Source organism: Crocuta crocuta, unplaced genomic scaffold (genome assembly GCF_008692635.1).
Source record: "Crocuta crocuta isolate KB4526 unplaced genomic scaffold, BGI_CrCroc_1.0 scaffold163, whole genome shotgun sequence".
Lineage (NCBI taxonomy): Eukaryota > Metazoa > Chordata > Mammalia > Carnivora > Hyaenidae > Crocuta > Crocuta crocuta.
Genome location: NW_027529533.1, coordinates 2,911,009 through 2,932,274, shown reverse-complemented (window position 1 = coordinate 2,932,274; position 21,266 = coordinate 2,911,009).

Genomic DNA, 21,266 nt, shown 5'->3' with positions numbered 1-21,266 from the left:
GTTAAGTACTTAGGATTTGGGGTCCTTTCCCCAAGTCCTACATCATTAGGTTGGATATAATATATATATCAAAATTACAGGTACTATATATGAGCTGTGAAAGCTGAAGGCAAAGTAGTGTGTGACAAAAGAGGAAACAAGTTATCCTTGAATAGCTCTGTTTGACAGATGATTAATGAAAGGATATTTTAAAAAAGAAGGCTACTATACCGTTAAATCCTGGAACACAACGGGAAAGAGATATGAGCTAGAAAATACATGTCTGCATAGAGCATAATGTTAAATAATCCTCCAATTATAGCCTTAATGTATATATTGCATTTTTTATTCCCAGAACAATCCTGCCAAGTAGATATTATCACTTCACTTTGAGTAAAGGAAACAGTTTCAGAGATTAGTCAAAACCCAATTCTGTATTTGCTAGGATTCTTTCAGTTGCATGAGATTGAAACCAATTCAAACCACCTTAAGTGAAAAAGAGAAATGATTAGTTTACACAACTAAAATGTTGAGAGGGGGGTCTGGCTTGAAATATGGTTGGATACAAGTGCTCACATGATGTCTCCAGGACTCTGTGTTGTAGAAAGGAGATGGGCCTGGTGGGAGCATAATGGTCATGAGCAGCCCGAGTGTCACATCTTTAGAGTTTAGCAAACAGCCTAAAGAGAGTATTTCCCCAAAGCTCTGGTTAGGGTTGTATGCCCTTTGCTGAACCAAGCCCTGTGGCCAGGAACATGACTACCCAGGCATGGATTTACTACATGTACCTTGGATAGAAAGAGGAGACAGATTAAGCCCCCTCTACTATGACACAAAATGGTCCTCTCTACCTGCCACATACATACAGGCTATTATCTTTTTAGAGAAAGAAGGAAATGGATTCTGAGAAAACAAAACCAGAAGATATCTATTACATTCATCACCCTTAACCTTCAAGTATATTGCAATCCTTTTTCTCATACATACAAATTTAAATTACTTAACTTAGCATAATGTAAATAGTCACATACAGCAAATACATTAACTCTTTTCCCAAGGGACATGATCCAAATTCTCAGAATTTCTGAATATTATGCATACTTTCCCAATAGATTTGGATGAGATTCCCCAAGATCTAGCCATCTACTGCCAATTGATTGAACTAACCTCCATTTGCATGGGAATAAAAACCAGAATAATGACAAATGACATCCATTTGAGAAAGGAGGGAAGAGGGACAATATTCAATGGTTAGCTGTTGACAGCACTGCCCATTCTGTTGGAGAAAGACAACAAGGACTCACAGCCTCAATGATAAAATTAGTTCCTTCACTGGCTGGTTCTCTGTACAATGTTCACGTGGGGGATTTCTGCTGTCCATGGACTTTCAGGGTAATGCCTGAGAGGGCCATGGAAGAGGAGGCCCCTTCTAGAAGTTGTAAAGCTGTAGGACACCGCTTGTTTGGATGGTCTTTAGGGCCTGAAACTGTCTTAGAGCTAAAGCAATCACATTCTTATGCTAGGCCTAGGATTTCTCTTTAAATACAGGATTTCTCTTTAAATTTCTCCTTGAAAGCCTCTAAACTCTCTGGGACATATATTATTTCTCTGAATGTCTAGGTGAGCCTTCTTCTCAGTCCAAGTACACAATACAATGCAGTTTTATCTTAGCCCTCGAAGAACTGGACTGCTGTTCTTCAACAGTCAGAAAACAGTACCATAATATCATTTTTTTGCATTATTTAGTACAATTTTTGAGACTTTCAGAAGTACTGATAATAAAAGTTACAAAAAAGATAGTAAAATCTAAAAGCATCCTCCAGAGTCTACAATACTCTTTTTTGTTGTTGTTTGAATGGATTTATTACATTGTTTTGTCATTATCTATTTTTTGTTACCTCTATTTTTGATATTTTTAAAATTTATTTATTTTTGAGAGAGACAGAGACAGAGTGAGCAGGGAGGGGCAGAGAGAAGGACAGAGAGAATCCCAAACAAGCTCCTCACTGTGAGCACACAAACCCGACACAGGGTTAGAACCCACGAACCTAATAATCATGAGCTGAGCCGAAATCAAGAGTTGATTACTTAACTGACTGAGCCACACAGGCACCCCTCTTTTTTTATTTTTAATTGAAGTACAGTTGACATGCAGTATTACATTAGTTTCAAGTATATAACATAGCAATTTGACAATTATATACATTACAAAATGCTCACCGGGATAAGCATAGTTACCATTTGTCACCATACAGTTATTACAATCTTATTGACTGTATTCTTTGAGCTGATGTTTCATCCCCATGACTTATTTTATACCTGGAAGTCTGTACCTCTTTATCCCCTTCACCTCTTTCACCTATCCCCTCAATGTATTTTTTTTTTTTTAATGGGAATGGTTAATTAAATTGACTTTGCTCCTGAGAAATAAAGCCTGGATTTTAGTTTGAGACCTGGCTCTCCCCATCAGCCAGACCATTGCTTCTTTACAACTGGGAGCTGCTGGTGGCCCTAAAGTAGGTGCCAAGGTAATTTTAATCAGGATCTCTCTGGTAAATTACTCTCCCTCTACCCTAAGCATACACACACACGTGCACAAAGCCTGATTTCTATTACTGTAAAATAGATGTAATTTTTGTTTGTTTGCTTTTGTTTGTTTGATTTTCAGAAGCTGTCATCTCTGGAACCATTACAGAGGTATTTGGCTTGAGAAACGTGTTTTGCCAGATAGTTAATAGTAGCTCTTCTATTTCTAGTCAACAATTTCTGCATATATATCCCACTTTACAATACCCCTAGTTGGAGGCAGTGGGCTGTCTTTATACTTCCAACTCATTTCTATTATAACTTGTTAAGTTGTCACATTTAGGATAACTGTTCAGCAAAATTGCCATTTTCCTTATGCAAAGTAAGTGAAAGCTCTCATTGGGAGCAGATGAAATGTTATTTCAGAAAAAGAAAAAGAAAGGTATCTAAGCAAGGAGAACTGATTATCTCTTAATGTGTGCTCAACAATGACATTATTCTTTCAAAATTATCCAGCACTGTTGCCATGCAGAGCAAGTGTTGCCAGTGGTATCATTCACATTACCCTTATAAAATTTTGATAATGGAAAGTTTACATTAATATCATCTTTCTCCTCTTATGGATTATGACTAAAATAAAGCAACAATTTTTCCAAAGAGCCAGAGCAGAACTAGGTAGAAAGGCTGCCTTGATTTGAAGAAAGGTGACTTAGGATTGAAGAGAGAGAAGAAGGAAGGAAGGAAGGAAGGAAGGAAGGAAGGAAGGAAGGAAGAAAGAAAGAAAGAAAGGAAGGAAGGAAGGAAGGAAGGAAGGAAGGAAGGAAGAAACAGAGAGAGAAAGAGAGAGAGAGGAAGGAAGGAAGGAAGGAAAGAAAGAAGGAAGGAAGAAAGGAAAAGAAGGAAAGGAAGGAAGGAAGAAAAGAAAGAAAGGAAGGAAGAAAGAAACAGAGAGAAAGAGAGAGAGGAAGGAAGGAGAAAGAAAGAAAGAAAGAAAGAAAGAAAGGAGAAAGAGAGAGGAAGGAAGGAAGGAAGGAAGGAAGAAGAAAGAAAGAAAGGAAGAAGGAGAAAGAAAAGAAAGAAAAAAGAAATTAGAGGCAGAGGTGGGAAGCAGGCACAAAAGTTGCATATCCATTCTGTTTGGTTTGGTTTTGTGATTAATATATGACACTAGCCTCTCAAAAATTCGGGTTTAGAGGTTGTGCAGCAAAGGGATAATTCAGCAAGCCCTGGTCCTTCAGAGCCTGTATATTCCAAAGAAAAGGCCTGTCTTTAGGAGAACTTGCCCTTAACCAGCTCCTGGGAGATAACCTCAGATGCCTTGGAATATCCCACCTTAGAAGACTGCTTTTGTATTCTTGGGTCCTTTGGCTACCCTTTATCAGTTTGATCAGATAGCTTCTGCTAACATTGGGACTTATGGGTGAACCCCTGCTTTGGTTCACCTGAGGCCTCCACATGAGCGGTCTTAGTTTGACCTCTAGGTGTCAAGAGGGAAGGAGCCAGCCTGTGAATAGCGAAGACCTGTCACACAGGTGCTCCAGTCCTATGTGGCTGACCTCAAATAAAACCCCTGGACACCAAGGCTCCATGTGAGCTTCTCTGGTTGACAACACTAACACACATTGTTGCACACTGATGCTGAGAGAATTGAACACATCTCTGTGCGACTACATTAGGAGCAGACACTTGGAAGCTTATATCTGGTTTCTCTTAGACTTTGCCTATGTTCCTTTTTAACCGATGTTGATTTTGATCTGTACCCTTTCTCTGCAATAAACCATAAGCATGACACCAGTTCTGAGTTCTTGGAGTCCTGGCAAATCATGAAACTTGAAGGTGGTCTGATAGCCCATAACATGGAAGTGACTGAAAGAGACAGATGGAGGAACTTGTCCCCTCAGTAGTTATTAGAGCTAAATATTTTGTGCTGTTCAAATAGAAATAGACACACTCAAGTGTCTACTGATAAGTGCTTGCTTGAAGTAAGAGTCCTGGAATCAAACCTTTCCTCTTTATAACGATTCACCAGAAAAACATATAAGAGTCACTGACCATAGCAGGCTTCTTCATGTTAGTCTAATTCCAGAGAAGCATCTTTAGCATAGGCTTTTCCCTTTCCTCTGTTCACTGCAGAATGCATAAGTGTCCAGTACTTTCAAAATCCAGAAGCCCCTAGATTATAAGTAAAGGACTGAATTCTGTGGTACTTCACACTTCCCAGACTTTTTTTGGAAGGCAAATAACTTTAAACAATCATAAATTTTACACAATTCATAAAACATTATTTTGACCTTTTTTAATAATTAAGCTAACATTTCACTTATTAGAAAAGAGTAAAAACACAATTATCCTTACTGGATGCCAAGTGCATTACTCCCTCACCACCCTCTGCCAACACGTACCTTTATCTTGATGCAGATTTCTCAAGATTAAGGAGATAAAAGTTGTCAGACCAATAAAAACTACTCATTGAAAACTTTAAGATATTCCCTGAAATGATCAGAATATTAGGAAATCTTTCAGCAGCACATGGATTCAAACTTAAGTGAATAAAAGTTACTTTAGAGTATCTAATAACACAGTTTAGACATCTTATATTTTACTTTTACACAAGAAGTATTAAACTTTCCAAAATATGGATAAATCAGAATACACAAAGTTTGATCATTATCCAGGTAGGATTAACTCTTAATTACATTAGAGTTAAAGGAATAAATGAGCACAGTGAAGAACAAGAGAAATCAACTCCTAGGGTACCAGCATCATACATCATTTCAGATGGAATAAGTCTCATATCAGGAGCAATCCAGCCGTGTTTCTCTCCTAAATAATCAGAAAATGAACTATTGTACTTCAGGGCTTTAGAGTGCCTACACTGGCTTTATTTTTCTTAAAATCCCCCTTTGATATTGTGCATGTCCGTTAGCTCTGATACTAAATCTCCCTATTTCTGTCTTCAGGGTCTACTTTTTCAGGTTTGTTAGGCACAAACTTCTTAGAATGGCTTTTGTCCAATACACAGCCTAAACCACTATCCTCTCCCAATCAGCACAAAGTAAGAAAATACCATTTGACTTGGCAAATCCCTTAAAATATGTTATGTTAGCCTGAGGAGCACAATTCACCAAGAGGGGGCTATTGAGGACTGGGAAACCAAGTCTAACCCAGGCCTGGCTCATTCAGTCTACCTAGGATTAACGCTAGTGAAAATGAAGATGAAAATCAAGTTTCACATTAGAGATATAAAACATCACTGCTTCCCAACTAGAAAAGTGGATTGGGCCTCTTTTTAATTTTCATGTGTAAAGGATACAACAAATATCTGAAAACCTTTCTTCTAGTTGCCCTACCAAAGTATAATAATATTAGTAAGTCTACTATGAGCCTTAACATTCTGAGCAGCATAAAGTTTTTCCATCCTAGCCTTGCATAAAAGCAACAACAACCTCTGTGCTGGAGAAGATGGTGAGTCTGTTTTACAGCCTCAATAGGAACAAGCAGCTAAACCAATCTATAGGCCCATTACCACCTAATAAACTTACATTAAAAAGCACTAAGCCTAATGCTGAAAAAAATTGCCTCTTTCTATAGTGCAGTTTCTGAAAACTCACAGCTGTAGAGCCCATCAGCTAATTTGCCTACCATCACTCCCAACAAGACTTTCCCTGAATAAAAACTAAAAATCAAGGGTGCAGAGAAGCACCCCAAATTCTCTAACTGTAGATAAAGAAGTTTGGATTTAAGCGGTATGAGAAAAGCAGCAATCACCAAGAACTGCCTGATTGTCGCAGAAATATTGAGGTCTGTTAAAGAGTTATGGTTGTAAAGGTTTAATGTTCCTGAGGCCCTTTGGAAACCATACAGCAGGTCAACATTCAAACAAGAACTGAAGTGGACAAGGGGTGCAAAAATTTTTAAATCTGCTCTCTCAGATCATTGGCAAGGTATTTGATACCATGTCCTCAGGCAGCAGAGCATTAACTGTCCGTATATTTGCATAATGACTGTTCCCTTTTCCTTTGTTCTTTCTCTACTCATTGCTTTAGAATACTTCTGCTGTTCCCAGAAACCCTTTAAAAGATCTCAGGTCCCTGAAGGATAAAATTTTGGACCCGGGACCTTCAAAACACATTGTCTAATTTATTGTTGGTGTTGGTATTAGGAATCCTTGAAATATTAAGGGAGAAAAAGTTGCTGGATCAGATACAATTCTCTTTTTTGCCTATCATCAGGACTGTGGAAGTGAAGGAATTGGACAGATATGGGAGCAAATAAAATAATGCTGGAGCTTAGAAAAGTGAGGTGATCTCAAAAATGGAGACCTAAACTATGTTCATGGATTAAGAATATCGATATTGTTTTTGGGGCACCTGGATGGCTCAGTTGGTTGGGTGTCCAACTTTGGCTCAGGTCATGATCTCGTGGTTTGTGGATTTGAGCCCCGCGTTGGGCTCTGTGCTGACAGCTGGCTCAGAGCCTGGAGCCTGTTTCAGATTCTGTACCTCCCTCTCTCTCTGACCCTCCCCTGCTCATGCTCTCTCTCTCTCTCTCTCTCTCTCTCAGGAATAAATAAAACATTAAAAAAAATTTTTAAAGAATCTCAATATTGTTCAGATATCCACTCTGCTGCAAATCTATAGATTAAACTTCAAAGGATTTTTGGAGTGACATTAGAATCATGATGCATAAGATGTTACTCAATTTTGTCCCCCATCACAACAAAAATTTAACATCCATTCATGAACAAAAGTACCCTGTGGAATATGGGGGACTTACCATATGCCAAGGGACATAAAAGGGGTCTTACTAGCCTGTGCCTTGGGTAATATGCAGACAGACCTCCCCACCAGCTGTGGTTACCACAGTAGCCTGTGAACTAGTTTCAGACCCTCTTAGCTGCAGTCCAAGGGTGCCTGGAGAATAATGACATGGGCCATCACCCACAGATGAGAGAGCTTTTGTAGAAATCCAGGCATCCAGAAAAGTTCCAGAACTCTAGTGGAGAAAAAAAATGACCATGAATTTTGATGCACTAGAGTGGGTTAGAGGAAAAGTTTGACTTAGCCCACATTACCCCTCCTCAAGGCAGCACAACTTAGGGCAAAATGAGAACTTCTTGGCCCACAATTTCTCCTATGAGGGAAAGAAAGAGCAGGTGAGTGAACACTCAGCTGTATAGGATGCAGCCAGAGAGACTCATTTCTCTCACACAACATCCAGAATACTAAACCAGAAGCTCCATGCCTGGGGGAAGGGAGATCAGGAAAAGGCAGAAAAAACTATTTAGAGGTCACTGAAAGGGGCTAGTTTTTACTGACTACATTATGGACTCCATCAGGAAGACTTTCCACAAGCCATAGGAAAAGCACTACCCAGAGATTTCCCCCAACAGGCCCACAGGCTCTCCCAGTCCCCCATGGGCCTCATTCATGCTTCCCTCTGCTCTGTGGCCCACTCTCTGGGTACATTCCTAAGGGAGGTAGTAAGAGCAAGCTTTGGTAGATGGCTAGGTGGCATGTGCACAGAAAGCAACCCAGAGTTTGGTGGCCAGGAGGAAACTACAGTACACGTGAACTGTAGCACCACCTTCAGGACTCAAAAGAGAGGCTATTGGCAGCTGGCTTGGTGCCTGGAAGGATTGGCCTTAAGACATACAATCTTACTAATTCAGCCACAAGAGGGCACAAAAAGCACGGAGCAGGTATATCTATGCAAGGTTTTTTCAGAATCTGTAGCAGAAGTGACAGGGGTATTTCTACCCTCAAGGAAGTTAGGAAAAATTGGAGGAAGTGACTACTTTAAATGCAAAGACAGCAATGCAAAACTCTAAGGAACATGAAAAATCAGGGAAGCATGACATCATTAAAGGATCACAATAACCTTAAAGTATCCAAACCCAAACACATGAAGAGCTATGATTTTCCCAATAAAGAATTCAAAATGGTTGTTTTAAGGAAAATAAATGAGTTACAAGAAAGTTACTGAAAGATGACTCAATGAATCAAGAAAACAAAACAGAAACAAATGAGAAAATTACCAAAGACCAAAAAAATCATTAAAAAACCAAACTTACAAATTCTGGAGCTGAAGAAAAAACAAATGAATGAAATGAAAACTGCAAAAGAGGGTATGCATATCAAATAGACCAAATGGAAGAATGAGTATGTGAGTTGGAATATAGGCACTTTGAAATTTCTCAGTAAGAGAAGAGAGAAAAACACATGAAAAATAGTGTAGAAAGCTTATTTGATCTATAGCATATCATCAAAAGAAGCAGTGTGTGAATTACTGGAGTTCTAGGAGAAGAGAAGGAGAATGGAGACAGAAAGCTTATTAAAGAAATAATGGCTGAGAGCTTCCCAAATGTGGGGAAAGACTTGAACATTCAAGTTCATGAAGATAATATGTCACCAATAATTTCAATACAAAATAATCTTCTGGAAGAACCATTATAATAAAATTATCAAAAATCAAAGACAGAGTCCTAAAGGCAGTAAGAGGAAAGAAGACTATAATCTACAAAGAAATCTCCTCTGGTCTATCAGTGCATCTCTCAGCAGAAACTTTACCAGGAGAGTGCAGGATGACATATTTGAGGTGTTGAATGAAAAAAAAATGCTGGCCAAAAATACTCTATCTGGTTAAGTTATCCTTAAGAAATGAAGGAGAAATGAAGACTTTTCCAGATAAACAAAAGTTGAAAGTGTTCACCACTATACTTGTCTTACAAGAAAGGCTAAAGTAAAAGGATGCTAATTAGTAACATGAACATAATATGAATATATCCAACATACTGGTAAAGATAAATATATAGTCAAACTCAAAATACTCTAATAGTGTAATACAGTGGAGTATTAGCTGCTTAACTGTAGTATAAAGGTTAAGATATGCGTATTAAAATAACTATAGCTACTATAATTTGTTAACAAATACCCATACAAAAAGAGGGAAATGGTGACATTAAAAACAAAAGGGAAGAGTAAGAGGGTGAGTTTTTGGATGTGGTCAAAGTTAAGTTGTTATCTGCAAAAAATGGATGATTATATCTATAGAATGCTTTACATAGGCCTCATGATAAGCACAAAGCAAAAGCCAAAGTAGATTCACAAAAGATAAAAAGAAGGGAATCAGCATAGCAACACAAAAAATTACCAATTCACAAAACAAAGCAGCTAAAGAGAAAGAAAGAAGCAAAGGAGGCACAAAACAGAAGACAGTTATTAAGTTAGAATTAGGAAGTCCTTATCTATCAGTAATTACTCTAAATGTAAGTGGATTAAATCCCCCAGTTAAAAAGCATAGAATTCTGGAAGGATAAATAAGAAAGACCTAACTATATACTGCATATAAGAGACATACTTCAGCCTAAAGACACACACAGGCTCAAAGTGAAAAGATGGAAAAAGATATTCTATACAAGTAGAAACCAACAGAAAGCAGAAGTAGCTATACTTATATACTTATAGACTTTAAGTCAAAAATGGTAACGAGAGACAATGAAGGTCACTATATTATAATGAAGAGACAAAGTCATCAAGAAGATATAACATTTGTAGATATATACACATACAACAACAGAGCACTGAAATTTATATAGCAAATACTAATAGATCTGAAGAGAGAAGTAGAAAAAAATATATAATAATAGTAGAGGACTCTAGCTTCAACAATGATTAGATTATACCAAGAGAAAATCAACAAGGAAACATTGGATTTGAACCATACTTCAGATGAAATGGACCTAACAGACATATAGAAGCATACATCAGAGATATTATAGATTTGGTTCCAGACCAGTACAAGGAAGCAAATAATGCAATAAGTGAGTCAAATGAACTTTTTGAATACTCAGTGCATATAAAAGTTATGTTTCTGTTATACTATAATCTATTAAATGTATAATAGCATTATATCTTTTAAAAGTACTTACTTTAAGTAAAAAATACATTATTGCTAAAAATGCTAACCATCATCTGAGCTTTCAGTGAGTCATAATCACTGATCACAGATTATCACAACAAATATAATAATAATGCAAACCTTGAAATATTGAAAAAATTACCAAAATATGACAAAAGACATATTCACATTCACATTCACATGAAGTGAACAAATGCTGCTGTGAAAATGGTACTGATAGACTTGATCATGCAGGTTGCCACAAAGCTTCAATTTGTAAAAACAACAGGATCTGCAAAGTGTAATAAAGTGAAGAACATTGGAATGAGTTATACATCTACAGAACAGTCCATCCAACAACAGAATAATACACATTCTTCTTAAGCACACATGGAATATTCTTCAAGATATATCATATGATAGGCCACAAGCAAATCTTAGCAAATTTAAGAAGACTGAAATCATATCAAGTATCTTTGCTGGAAACAACGGTATAGAAACTAGAAGTTCATAACAAGAGGAAAGTGGTAAATTTTACAAAGAAGAAGAAATTAATACACTCCTGAACAGGCAATCGGTCAAAGAAGATATCATAAAGGAAATAAAAAATATCTTGAAATAAATAAAAATGGAAACACAACATGCCAACACTTATGGGATACAGCAAAAGCAGTTCTAAAAGGGAAATTTATAGCAATCAATGCTTAAAAGAAAGAAAATTAAGAAAAAAGGAAGATCTTCAATAACTAAACTTCACACCTCAAGAAACTAGAAAAAGAATAAACTAAGCCCAGTGTTAGCAGCAGAAAAGAAATAACAAAAATCAAGGCATAAATAAATAAATAGAGACCAGAAAAATAATAGAAAATATCAAGGAAACTAAGCGCTGATCTTTTGAAAAAAATGAGCAACACTGACAAACCTTTAGCTAGTCTATCTAAGGAAAAAAAGAAAAAAGACTCAAAATCAGAAATGAAAGAAGAGATATTACAATTGACATTACAGAAATATATAGCTCATAAGATGTTCCTTTGAATCACTATATGCCAACAAATTGGGAAACCCAAAAGAAATGGAAAAATTCTTAGAAACCTACAACTAATCAAGACCAAATCATGATTAGAGAGAAAATCTGAACAGACCAATAATGAATAAAGAGATTGAATCATTAATCAAAAGCCTTCCAAATTAAAATTAACAACACAGAAACAACAGGTGTTAGAAAGGATGTGGAGAAAGGGGAACTCTCTAACACTGTTGGTGGGAACACAAACTAGTGCAGCCACTCTGAAAAATAGTATAGAGTTTCCTCAAAAAGTTAAAAGTAGAACTACTCTATGATCCAGCAATTGCACTACTAGATATTTACCCAAAAGATACAAAAATATTGATTCAAAGGGATACATGCACCCCATTGTTTATAGCAGCAGCATTATCAACAATAGCCAAATTATGGAAATAACCCATATGTCCATCAACTGATGAACGGATAAAGAAGAGGTGGTACATGTATATATATGTATACACACACACACACACCGGAATACTACTCAGCCATTAAAAAAAAAAAAAAAAGACTGAAACCTTGCCATTTAGGACATGGATAAACTAGAGAGTATTACACTAAGAGAAATAAGTCAATCAGAGAAAGACAAATACCGCAAGATTTCATTTATGTGTGGAGGAAACAAAACAGATAAACATGGCAGAGGCACACCAGAAAATAGACTCTTAACTATAGAGAACTGAGGGTTGCTAGAGGGGAGGGGGCAGGGAATGGGCTAAATGGGTGATGGGTATTAAGGAAGGCACTTGTTGTGATGAGCACTGGATGTTATATGTAAGTGATGAATCACTAAATTCTAAACCTAAAACTAATATTACACTCTATGTTAACTAACTTTAAATAAAAACTTGAAAAAGGAAAAAAAATGTTTTCAAACAATTTATGATACCTATTCAGTACTTTTTCACCTATGGTTGGGCATTTTGTTTCTTTCAAGATTTACACAATAAAAATTAAAGTTACAGAAAACCAGGAGCAGATAGTTTCACTGTTAAACTTTACCAAATATTTAAAGAAAAATTAATGTCAATCCTTCTCAAACTCTTCCAAAAAATTGAAGATGAAGGAAAACTTCCAAACTCATTTTACCAGGACAGTATTACTCTGATCGCAAAGCCAGATAAAGAAACTACAAGAAAACTATAGGCCAGTATCCCTGATGAATATAGATGAAGAAATTCTCAGCAAAACCTAATTCAAAAGCACAAAATAAGGACCATATACCATGACTAAGCGGTATTTACCCCTATTATGCAAAATGCTTCAACAGCTAATAATCAATAAATGTGATACAGCACATAGAATAAAAATCAGATAATCATCTCAATAGATTCAGAAAAAGCATTAGACCAAATATGACATAACTTCATGACAAAAACACCTAACAAATTAAGTATAGAAGGAACACACCTCAACATAATAAAGGCCATAAATAACAAGTCCAAAGCTAATATCATACTCAATAGTGAAAGGTCAAAAGATTTTCCTTTAAGATAGGAATAAAAGAAAGAAGACCACATCACCACTCTTACTCAACATAGTATTAGAAGTCCTAGTCATTGCAATCAAGAAAAACAAAGAAATAAAAGGCATCTGGGGAGCCTGTGGGGCTGAGCCCACTGAGCATCCAACTCTTGATTTAAGCTCAGGTCATGATCCCAGGATCATATGATCAAGCTTAGTATGGAGCCTACTTAAGATTCTCTCTCTCTCTCTCTCTCTCTCTCTCTTTCTCTCTCTCTCTCTCTCTCTCTCCTTCTTCTCCTCCTCTGCCCTCTCCCTCTGCCCCTCTCTCCCACACACATTCTGTCTCTCTAAAATTAAAAAAGAAAAAAATTTTAAAAATTAAAAATTTAGAAATTTAAAAATACATTTAATAAATAAATAAAAAGGCATCCATAAAGAAAGAAAAGACATCCAAACCAGAAAAGAAGCAGTAAAACGGTCTCTCTCTGCAGATGATATGATTTGATATATATAGGAAATCCTGAAGACTCCAGCAAAAAACTGTTCGAACTAATCAACTAATTCGCTAAACTGCAGGACACAAAATCAACATACAGAAATAAATAGCCTTTTTATACACTACCAGTGAAATATCTGAAAAAGGAATAAGTGAAACTATCCCATTAACAGTCGTATTAAAAACAATAAAATAAGAGTAAATTCAGCCAAAGAGGAGAAAGATGTGTACACTGAGAACTACAAGACTCCAATGAAAGAAACAAAGAAGATATAGACAAACGGAAAGCTATCCTGTGGCCATGGAATGGAGAAACAAATACTACTAAAGTGTCCATACTACCCAAAGCCATCTATAGACTGAATGCTGTTCCTATGAAAATTCCAATGATGTTTCTTACAGAAATAGAAAAAATGTCCTAAAATTTGTACATAAGCACAAAAGACCCTGTATAGCCAAAGTAATATTAAGAAAGAAGAACAAAGCTAGAGACATTACACTTCATGATTTTAAACTCTATTACAGAGCTATAGTAATTAAAACAATAGCTTTTATAGTACTGGCATAAATATAGATACATACTGCAATAAGATCTAATCATAAGCCCAGAAAAAAAAGCCCATACATAAATGGTCAACAAATATTTGACAAGAGGTCCAAAAACACACAATGGGAATGAACAGTGTCTTAAATAAATGGTGCTAAGAAAACTGGATAGCCACATGCAGAAAAATGAAATTGGACCCCTAAAATTAACTCAGAATGGATTAAAGACTTAAACATAAGCCCAGAAACCATAAAATTATTAGAATAAAACAGGGGAAAAGCTCCTTCATGGGTCTTGGCAATGATTTTTTTTTGGATATGACACCAAAAACACAATCAGCAAAAGCAAAAATCAGAAGTGTGACTACAGCAAACTAAAAATCTTCTGCACAGCAAAGGAAATGACCAACTAAATGGAAAGGCAACACACAGAATGGGAGAAAATATTTGCAAATCATATAATAAAGAATTAATATCTAAAATATATAAAGAACTCAATAAATACAATAACTATAACCCAATAACAAAAATTCTATTAAAAACGGGCAGAACTGAATAGATTTTTCTCCAAAGAAGACATCCAAATGGCCAGCAAGTACATGAAAAGATTCTCAAAATCACTAATCATCAGAGAAATGCAGATCGAAACCACTATCCGGTATCATCTAAAAGATGTCAAAATGGCTGATATCAAAATGAGACGACAAGTGTTGGCAAGGATATGGAGAAAAGGGAGCCCATGTGCATTGCTGGTGGAATGGAAATTGGCTCAGCCATTATGGAAAACAGTACTGAGATTCTACAAAAAATTAAAATACATATAATCCAGCAATTCCACGTTTGGGTGTTTATCTAAAGAAAACAAAGACACTAACAAAAAGTGAAAAGATATCTGTACTCCATGTTTTGCAGCATTCTTCACAAGATCTAAAATATGGAAACAGCCTAGTGTCTGTCAGCAGATGAATGGATAGAGAAGATGTGACTTAGAGATATGGATTTAGATGTAGATACACACATACACAATGGAGTATGACTCAGCCATTAAATAGGATGAGATCTTGCAATTTGCAACAACAAGAATGGACTTAGAGGGTATTAGGTTAAATAAAATGAGTCAGAGAAAAACAAATACCACATGATTTCACTTACATGTGAAATCATAAAAAAAAACAACAACAACAACAAAAACAAACCAAACATAAGCTAGTGGATACAGAGAACAGATTGTTGGTGCAAGAGGCAGGGGGTGGCAGTAGGTGAAATGCATAAAGAGGGTCAAAAGGTACATACTTCCAATTATAAAATAAATAAGTCATGGAAACATAAGGTACAGCATGGTGACTATAGTTAATAACACTGTGTTCCATATTTGAAAGTTGCTGAGAGTAAATCTCGAAAGTTCTCATCACAAAGAAAAAACTCTAACTATGTATGATGATAGGTGTTAGACTTATTGTGGTGATCATTTTGCAATATGTACAAGTATTGAATCATCATGTTGTACACCTGAAACTAATACAATGTTATATTAATTAGACTGCAATAAAATTTTCAAATAATCCATAAAATTAGTAACAGCACTGTATTATATATTTGAAAGTTATTGAGAGTGGATCTTTTTTTAATTTTTTTAAATGTTTTTATTTATTTCTGAGAGAAAGAGAGAGACAGCACGAGCAAGGGAGGGTCAGAGAGAGAGGGAGACACAGAATCTGAAACAGGCTCCAGGCTCTGAGCTAGCTGTCAGCTCAGAGCCCGACACGGGGCTCAAATCCACAAACTGCGAGATCATGACCTGAGCTGAAGTCGGGCACTCAACTGACTGAGCCACCCAGGTGCCCCATTAAGAGGGTGGATCTTAAATGTTCTCATCACAAAAGAGAAATGGTAATTCCTTGACATAATAGACGTGCTGGCCAACACGACTGTAGTAATACTTTTGCAATATATATAAGGGTGCCCAACCAACGCATGGCACACTTTACACTTATACATTGTTAAATTTCAGTTATATTTCAATAAACCTGGAAACAGATACATATTTGATATTTGTTCCAAAGATAATAAAACATATATTTTTAAATTAAATAAAATAAATAAACAAGTAATGAATAATTTCATGCTTTTTGGGAAGAAATTGATAAAATTATTCTAAAATATATATGGAAATGCAATAGATCAATCGTAACTGCTAATATCCTATATTGTTTAAGTTTTGTGATTAGCAGAAATTTATCTTAAAACTTTGGGATATGCTGGTGAAAAAATAAAAACAATCAAACTGTCCACTGATAGTGAGTGGTTAGGCAAATCATGTTATATCCAACTGATAATAGTACATAACAAATAAATATGATGGCTTATGATTATAGCATGATTTTAAGTAGAAAATATCTATATTCCATGATTGCTCTAAAATTATATATAAAATTTACATATGAAAATGATTTTAGCAAATATACACAGAAAAAAATTAAGAGATTATGCTGGATAGTAGAATTATAAGTGATTTTTTTGGCTCTTCCTTTATCTCCTAAGTTTTTTAATAACATAAAAAAATTAAACCTAAATTCTTAACTGAAGTCCCAGGTTTTGTACTTATACCTATGGCTAGAATTCCAGGGTAGACAAAATGAACTAGATTGATTATTATAGATCACGGTTTTGTCAAGCAGGCACTATGACATTTGGGGCCAGGTGACGCTGTGTTGCGAGGACTGTCCTGTGCATTATGGGATATTTGGCAGCATCCCCGGTCTCTAGTCACTAGATGACAATAACATCCCCCCTAGTTGTGACAACCAAAAATGTGTCCAGAAATTTCCAAATGCCTCCGGGGAGGGGGGGGAGGCTGGGGGGAGAAGCTTCCCCAGTTTAGAACCACTGTTATAAATACTGATCTTCTCCCACTTTAAAGGTTCTGTGCTAGTAACTGTGAGGGGAAAAAATGGTTGGTCATGGTCCTTGTCCACATTTTCTAGTGGGAATACATCATGCACTGTATGTTTAGGGAGGATTTTGAGAAGTGTGCGCATGAGAGTTTACGCCTGGCAGCGGGGAGCCAGGCTAAGAATTCAAGAGGAACATATTCCTGGCAGAGGTTAGAGCATGATCACAGACCAAGTACAGATAACCCAACCAAGGCTGGGAAATAGCAAACATGGAGAACTGATGGGGATCTATGATTTCCTCACAAACAAGTGAGAAAGAAAGTGAGAACAGGATGGGAGTTGGTTGTGAAAGGCTTTGAATGACAGGGGTGGACTTTTCTCACCCAGGGGAATGCGTGTGTCTGCACATTAGAATCATCTGAGGAATGTCTTGAAAACTCCCATACCCAGGTCCCACCCAGACCACCCAGGTGATTCTGATGCACAGCAGATGAGGAACACCAGCCCTACACAGTAGCTGCAACAAAGCCAAATAGTAAATCCAACCTTTACAACATGAAGAAGGAGAAGGCCCTCTCTCCCTCTCATCTTCTATTTATAACCATCAGCCTGACCCACGCCACCATCACATCTCCCAACTGTGGATTTGAAGCTGAATCTTTCAGCAGAGGTTACTGCTCTCCCCTCCCCAGAATAGCCCCTCAAGTGGCCATGCCACCTCTTGCAAGATGCCACCTCTGGTAGCAAAAATCTCTCCTAAGATACTCTTTTCCAACTTTGAGAGATGGAGCTGTCAGAGTACTTCCTGGTGTTCAGTGGAAATCTAGAACTCAGAAATCTTTACTGTCTGATCTTGATGGGTTTCTTTTCCTCTGAGGTCACACAAAACAAATTAAAACAATTTACCATGCAAAAACTTTGAATTACCTGAACACAGCAAACAGGTCAGCCACCTAACTCCACTCAGTAGATGAAATGCCTTCAATTCCTTCAACTATGCTCCTTTGCGATCTGGCTTCAGTGCTTCCCATCACAGTGACCATGCTATTTTGAAGACAGACCAGTTTGCCATTGTCTCTCCTGAAATGTAACACCCAGAACTGGATAAAATATTGCAGATGCAGTGCTACCGATATGATAAGAAAAGCACAGATGTCTCTTTTGATCTGCACAGTACTTTCATGCATCTGCGGTTGCACGGGAGATTCCTCTGGGGCAGGCGCACTGGGGGGACACAGAGGAAAAGAGGCAAGATCCTCTTCCCTTTACATGGTAAAGTCCAACATTCTAAATCTGCATCTCTTCCAGAAGATTCTGAGTTCTCTGTTGTCAGAGAACATCACACCATGTTTGAAACTCCTGGTACATGGTTTTTCTCTGACTCAGTATCTTCTCTCGTTGTTAGTCCTGGTTCTGATTCTCCTCCCTAGTCTCAAAATCTTCAATTTCCTGGTTTTTTAAAAAACAATTTCCTAAGTTATCTTTATTCTACATAATAAGCCAGAAGGTAGAGAACTTATTGTAGAGTATTTTTCACTTTCTCCTCAAGCCAGAAAACCCAATAGTTTAGTAGGCTTCCTGTATTGTCTGTTCGTCTTGCTTAGAGCTGTGTTCTATAACCACCTTATTTACTATTACAATTATAATTACAACTCCACCCCCAATGGTCCTTATCCATCTTCCCTGCCTTATTTTTTATAGCAATTATCTAACTTACTGAATATTTTATTCATATTGTTTATTTTCTGTGTCTCCCTACTTGAATGTAGGCTCCGTGAGGGTAGAGATTTTTACCATTTTGTTCATTCCTAGACCCTAGTGTCTAGAAGAGTGCTTGCCCTATTTTTAGGTACTCACTAAATATTTGTTAACTGAATGAATGGCAATTTCATTGCGAGCTCCCATTGATGTCTTCCAGGACAAACTGCCTGTATTTATTCCTTTGTGCTCAGAATTTCTACTTCTGAATACTTTCTCATTTTGTATTTAGTATAGGCCAAGTAGGCTAGACCGTCAATTGCTGGCAAAATGTTCATCATTTATCACCAGTCTGACATTTCCTTCCAACAGCCAATAGACAGAACTCCCTCTGTCAAAGAGTGCCATGGACATGACTGGAGAATTGCTCCACTTTTTCTACCTTTCTGTTCATTCAGCTGCTCTAAAGTTCAAGAGCTCTGATCAAGCCATGGTCCCTGCACATGGTCAAGTTGGGTTGCAGTACTTTGTCATCACTATCAAGTTCCAAGCCCCACAGATCCTTAAAATTAAGACATTAATTCTCCTGGGGCGCCTGTGTGGCTCAGTTGGTTAAGCTTCCGACTTCGGCTCAGATTCTCAGGTTTGAGCCCCCCATCGGGCTCTGTGCTGACAGCTAGCTCAGAGCCTGGAGCCTGCTTCGGATTCTTTGTCTCCCTCTCTCTGACCCTCCCCTGCTCATGCTGCCTCTCTCTCTCTCAGAAATAAATAAAACATGTTTAAAAAGACATTAATTCTCTTAAACCTTTGTCATGAGCTTTTTTTCTCATTTTATAGCTTATATGAGTCTGGATCTTCTGGGATTTCCATCACTTCCATTTCAAAATGTTTGAACTTAATCAGTTATCTTCCCTTATATTTCAACACTGCATATGTCTTATGTAAGTGTCTGTTGCAAAGCATGCTCTTGGTATAAAAGGTATGCTCAGATAAACAAGCAATATAAGACAAATCGAAACCAATTCCCAGGCCTATAGGTGTTGATAGTCCAATTTATCACCCTGATTCTTTCTCCAGGGAGCCAATTCAGCATCTTCTTATCTACCCTGGCACATCCCGGTGACCCAACTTCTTAAAAAGTCAACAGGAGAAACACTTGAAGGACACACAGAAATCCCAAGACACTTTCCAAAACACAGCTGCAAGGAATGAGACAGAGTAGACAACATCAATCTTCCATCCCTCTTAAAATACTAAAGATGTACCTAACACAGGGTCAGAGATAGAACAAGATCATAAAATGAGAGAACCCATTAAGGGAGATGCGCATGTATACTGTGGAGAGTAGTGGTCAAGTACAGAAAGAGAAGGAACATTTGATCGCTCTGTGATGAATAGAGAAATATGATTAGTTTGCATTATCAGAAGTGCTGGTGCAGAAGATATTATATTGTTTCAAGCACTATTCCTGATTTTTCATAGTCGTGACAGAAGGGAAAAAATACTTCTATGAAATTCTTTTCCATAAGGAACATAAGCTATGCTTGACCCAATTTTCCTAGCAGAGCTAGGGTATTTCACAGGCAGTACTTGAAAGGCTCAGAATTACACAGCCTTAACCATAGTGTTGATCAAAGGGTGGCCCTCTGGTAAAACTGGACCACGCAAAAATCTAAACTGAACCCTCCCAGGATTCAATAGCCCTAGAGCAAAATGTTGCCTGAAGTTCTTACTTTGGCCATTCTTGAGGTTCAGAATATGAATCTTAGGCTGCTAAATGATGTCTGCCAATTCCAGGGAAAATAATAAAACTCAAATGAATGTAAGCCCTGTTTCTCTGCCTTCCGAGAGAAGAGAGGGTATGCTATCATCTTCACTGGGGCAGGAGGAGACTGGCCGGCTAATTCAGTGCTTTGCCTGTATTTAAAGCACATCTCCTTCCAACAGATCATAATTCATCACTGTTCTTACCTCCTCCTCACCAAGTTCTCAGTTCTCACTATGGCATAAGGGCACCAGGATCTCCCTGGAATACTGCAAAACAAGTCCCCCACCCGCTTCCATTGTTCTCAAAGTCAAGCGGTTGCCTGTCAGGGGTCTGTGGCACTATTTTTTGCCTTTGTCTTAATGGGATTATGAAACTTTTGGAGAGCAAGCGATACACTGATGAAGGTTAAAGAGGTAACATGTTAGATCTACAGCAGATGAAAATTTAACTCCAACTACAAGTACTAGTATTTACTGAACCATAGGCACTAGCTTTCCGTAATCGTGTTCAGAGTTATTAATACCAGATTGTCCCTGCTATAGTTTTAAAATTATCACCGAAATGTAATTTCACTGCTCCTGATGATGTAATTGCTGAGAAGCCATGTGGTTGGTAATTACACAATGCAGTGTATGGAACTGAGCTAATGCCCTGCAATCTATTTATTGTTTGACTTTTTTTTCTTCCTTCTAATTAATTCCACTGCCTAATGTTCATTGTGTAGTTGAAATAAAATAAACTATAGCTTTCGTACTCACTGACTTAGCCCCTGGAGAGTACGGACGTGTAGGAATGGAGGTAGAAAAAACATAAACGACTGTAGATCATTCTGAGCTATAGGACAGCACACACCAAAGTGCTAACACATTACATATTGGTCATTTCTCCATTTCTACTGCCAGGAAGCCATAGGCACTAAGTGCAACT